This window comes from Penaeus chinensis, chromosome 19 (assembly GCF_019202785.1).
Source record: "Penaeus chinensis breed Huanghai No. 1 chromosome 19, ASM1920278v2, whole genome shotgun sequence".
In the NCBI taxonomy this organism is placed as follows: Eukaryota; Metazoa; Arthropoda; class Malacostraca; order Decapoda; family Penaeidae; genus Penaeus; species Penaeus chinensis.
This window is the reverse complement of record NC_061837.1, coordinates 6,484,820-6,489,819: the sequence shown is the minus strand read 5'-3', so window position 1 is coordinate 6,489,819 and position 5,000 is coordinate 6,484,820. Positions and strand designations below refer to the sequence as shown.

The following is a 5,000-nucleotide window of genomic DNA, read 5'->3' as shown; positions in this document are numbered from 1 at the left end:
AGTGCGGGGACGTGTAGAGGAGGGAGTAGTGTTGAGGGGGGTAGTGTTATGGGGAGGTGGGCAATAAGGTTGTAAGGTAGTAATAAGGGGAGATGGGGTGGTTGATGAAGAAGGTTCTGGGAGTAAAGGTGTTGAAGTTGAGCATGTTAGGAGAGTAAAAATGTCTCCTGGGGGTTGATTGTTGATTAGGGTTGATACTGTACTAGTATGCATTGATAAGGGGGTAGTTGTTGCAGTGTTCGGAGCCGTGGTCAAAGGAGAGCCGGGATTGGGGCTATTTGATAAAGGGGCAAGCCTCATTGCCCCTAAGAGTGGGGTTACATCTTCATTACTGGCCATGATAAGCCTGGAGTATGTTGGGGAAAAAAATAGTCCACCCCTCACCCTTGAGGGGTAAGGGCCAGGTATGGCAGGGGAATACCGTGCCCATGGTTCCCTTAGGCCATTCAGGACTGACATAAAGTCAGCCTTTCATCCTTTCAGCACGACTCTCACACCTTAGGAGGTGGATGGTAAAAGGGATTGGTGAAGAAACTGAAACGAAAAGTATGAGTGGGGAAAAAAGACCATGCAAATTTTTTTGAGTCGATGGCTGAGTCCCAAGGTTGAGGAGTTCCCCAACATTGGGTCTCAGTCTTCGTCTCCTAAGCCCCCCCACGACAACAAAGGGCAAAGGATTGGGGGGGTCCAATAATCTTTAAAAACTTTGTAAATGAATACTTCGACAAATCACTAATCAGGCAGTGTATCTGTAGATTTTGAATTAGGCATCCATATATGTAGATTAGTTTAAGACAACGATAAGCATACACGCGAAAACCGGAGTAAACGTCTCCGTGCATTTCGTATCACAAAAGAAAGGGACAGAAATGCAAACGAATTATGTTCAAATCTGTAAAAAGGGGAGGCACTTTAGCACACAGAGTAAGGGCTAATGACAAGTGATGAAAATGTGACGTTGTGCCTTTTAGTACGCCCTCCCACTAAAAGGTCTAAATAAGTAACATAGAGACTTTGCTTCCCTTGAAATATATACGCAAACGGCACACTACAAACCTATACCCACGTTGGCTGTATTTCAGTTATTCATTTCTTAAAATACATAATAATTGGCTTATGATATATATCGTCATTTCTTGGCAGTATAATAGTTTGTTTATAAGGCTTATCTTTAAAATTACAGTGTGTGCTGTAATTCTTTCTTTTTTTTTGTCTAGTGTCCTATAGTCAGTCTTTGCACTTGCTGATGGTCAGTGGTTAATGGTTAAACCAAATGTGCTAGACATCAAAGTTCATATAGCACTATGATAAAATATTGTGGCAAAAAGGGTATGAAGTAGTTAATGATTAGGATTAGTGGACAGGAGATGAAGAAGAGAAAGAAAAGGAAAGGAGGAGGAGAAAAGACTATGCAAAGTTGAGGCAGGGCTGAGGACCAAGGTAGGGGTGATTCCCTGCATTAGGCCTCAGTGAGCATTTCCTAAGCGCCCCAACGATAACTAGGTATTCTTCATTATTATCATCATCTCCCAATCATCTCATTTTCATTTTCCACCCTTTGTTTATTTCTTGGGTCATATTTAAATAAAACTTCAAATATTGATTGTGCAAATATATTTATTTAAAATCACTTGGCCATAACAGACCAACTGGACGGCAAATTTTGCAAGGCACAACTGCCACTTTATTCATTTTATTCAACAAACCTTTACTGCACAACACACAAACCAGTACTTTATACCCTGATCATCGCTAAAATAATTTCACTTAAGAAATACAACAGATGACCACTGTAAATGGCCATAAATTTATAATTTCACAGATTCTTGTGATATGTCACTGTCTAGTGGCTGTGTACAGTGTAGTTACAAGGCACCAAATCCTTGGCCAACAAACACCTGTTTGGTTGATTTTACTTACAACTGAAAAAGTATGAGGCATTCTGCTGATTTACAATGTGGGGTATGGCTAAGATTTACTCATCATGAAAGTAGTGCTATAAATCATTACAAACAATATAAGGTACCATATCCTTAAAAGTTGAGTCTAAAAAGTTCAATGGCTTCAGGATATTTTACATAAACATTTAAGACCTTCATCAATTCTCAGTGAATATTACATAAAATAAAAAATAATATCCTTCTGCATTCCTTCAAAATTGCAGATAAACAGAATTAATTTTTCTTTCCCCTTTTTTAACAGATAATAATAAAATTATCTGCTTTTCATTCATTGTCTCCAAACCTGAGAAATACAATAAAGTTCACATTTTCAACATCTTGCATCACCTTACATTTGGCTTTTGTGGAGAAATTTCCTGGAAGCTACTTGTTCTGTATATTATGTCTTTGGCATTCAGATGCATACTAACTATTCAACATAATGTTTAGTTTCCATATATCTTAAATATCCTTTGCTTAAACAGTGATACATGAAAGTGAATAAACCTACACTGAAAGGTTTTTATTCTTACAACCTGCCAATCCATCAAAATTCACAGTGAGCAACAGTTCACATTCATGAACATATAAATATTTTTATACCTAACAAACAATTTCAATATAAATAATTATTCTTCTACACTATAGCAAAGGCATATCACTAATAAATGAAACTTATGTCTCACATATGATACTCATACTTGTAGGAAGCTCTACACGATACAATAAATAAGATGTTTATATAACATCCCTAGATCTATTCTAAACATCTAACTTTGGTTCAACTGCAAACACATAATCATAAAACATGAAATTTTCTATACTGTCTATAACATAACAGTGTCTTTCTTTAGTCACAAAAAAGGGAACATTTCATGGGCTTTTAGTATTGTTTCAAGAATTTCTATGCACAGATAGCCCTTGTTCAATACAAGTTCAGGAAAGTGTCTAACTTTACACTGCTTTGTTTTTCATACTAAATGTAATTATTTTCTTTTTTTGACACCAATAAATACCAAATTATGTTAGGTACTATTTGTATATCTGCTTTAATCTGATATGTGTATAATTATAGGTACTTATTAATGTAACTTCATACTTTACTTTAATTCACTATACAGCTTGCATTGAGAGCTACTGAACGTTTCTAAACCTTTAAATTATTACACTTTATGTCTGGATGCTACTGTGGTTTATACTTATTATAAAGCAACTTGCCTTTGGTGAAAAATCCTTTTTGAGTTCTTCATTATTAGTCAATAAATAAGGTATGAAGCATGTTAATCAGCCTTTAATATACCCAGATCAAACATACTTATAATCAACAAAGACTATCTGTGCATGAAAAGAACAAATATGAATGAAAACAGTCACCTGGAAGAACAATAAATGACAGCCCAAAAAACTTTGTTGCAGCTATTAAACAGAGAAATAGTATGCCAATATAATATGACAACACTTTTATTATTGTACGCATTTCCCAAGGACACATGAGATAAACCAGCGATTGGGAAACATGTTTTAGTAAACCAAGGATGAACTATGTTCATTGCAATAAATGCAGAAAAGGTATGAATGAGATTGAATATCTTCAAAGTGTAAAAGATGTATTTAACTGGTTTTGATTATATCTTTGTCAGGAATACAAAGAGTATAATTAAAAAGGGTCAAATACATCTCTTGCACTGCAAAAATATGCATTCTCACTCATACCTTTTCTAATATTGTTAAATCAATCATGTAAACAAATGACAAGAATATGATTATGTTTGTAAAAATGACAAATTAATTATTCGCTGAATAGGTTCTTCAAAATCTAAAACACAAAGTAAATCAAGACTGACTGTTCAGTTGATATTCCTATTTCTAAGTTCTACGGATGGAATTTCATGCCGCTGAGTCCGTCACGTAGGACTTTCTTATCTTCAGCTTAAGAAGATTATACCATAATTATAAATATTTCTGGAAATCACTATTTCTAGATTCCTACTAAATTATTAAGAAGCACTCATCATAGTCATATACAGAAGAAATAGATAAATGATTCACTAACTTTCTGGAATGTACGTTACAGAGCTAGACTTATCTTTTACATTAAGTTTGTCTGTTATAGCAGAACTGGCTCTTAATGCTAGATCAATCTTTATTCCATACAAATGTAGCAAATATATATGTATATATTACAAAGACATCCACAAATATGACCATTGTAGTGTATCAAAGTCACATACAAAATTAAATATCTATGTTGATTTCTCATCCAAATATCTTGAAGCAATTTCCAAAGGACAGCACACCATAGTGTAATAAAGTTAACTATACTAACAGCATTTTTCATACAAGATTTATGATCTAGGCAGAACAAGTTAACTATATTTTAAAGTCTAAAATGCTTCTTACTCTCACATTTCTGTAAAATCTGTAGGATGATAATTTTCAGCAACATTTTTTTGTCCCAATTTACTGTTTATACATGTACATACATTTATACATATGGATGAACCTTGTTTAAGAAGTCACCTCTGAGTACAGAATAAGCAAATAAGGAGCCAATTTAAAGTCGTTTTAGTAAAAGTTGTAGTTTTCAGGAACCTAACCTTTCTTAAATGAGGTTCAACTGCATATATAAACATATAGACAGTAATTCAGCACAGATCCTGTCAACTTAAACAAACATTTCTATTAAACCATTTATCATTGTACAGATCAAATAATACCCTTAGAAATCAAATTTTTCAAAAATAAAAACATAGAAGTCAAATATAAAATAAAATAAAACATAGAAGACAAATATAAAATAAAATAAAACACAGAAGACAAATATAAAAGGAACTATGAAGTCACTTGTACATACGCATGCACATACATAAAGAAGGTAGGGTGAAAAAAAGAAAGAAGAAAAGAAGCTGATCCGTGAAAGGAAATAATACCTCTTGTAATCTTTTATGTAAATGTTCTACCTTTCAGTATATCAATCTCTTTAATTCTGAATTCATCAATCACATTCACAGGGAGACATCTACTTCAAGTGAGCACATTATTACTGTATATAGTTGCATA

The 5,000-nt window shown here is 33.7% G+C and overlaps 1 protein-coding gene across 4 annotated transcripts in view; it reads right to left on the bottom strand.

Annotated features, from left to right (window-relative positions):
* Window positions 1-1,599: 1,599 nt before the first annotated feature.
* LOC125035344 (centrosomal protein of 41 kDa-like) overlaps window positions 1,600-5,000 on the bottom strand; it is an 8,776-nt gene continuing 5,375 nt past the window's right edge. For all 4 annotated transcript variants that reach the window (XM_047627669.1, XM_047627671.1, XM_047627670.1 and 1 more), the window contains exon 4: window positions 1,600-5,000. This exon is cut by the window's right edge and continues 1,360 nt beyond it. The gene's annotated coding sequence lies outside the window, so the exon portion shown is untranslated.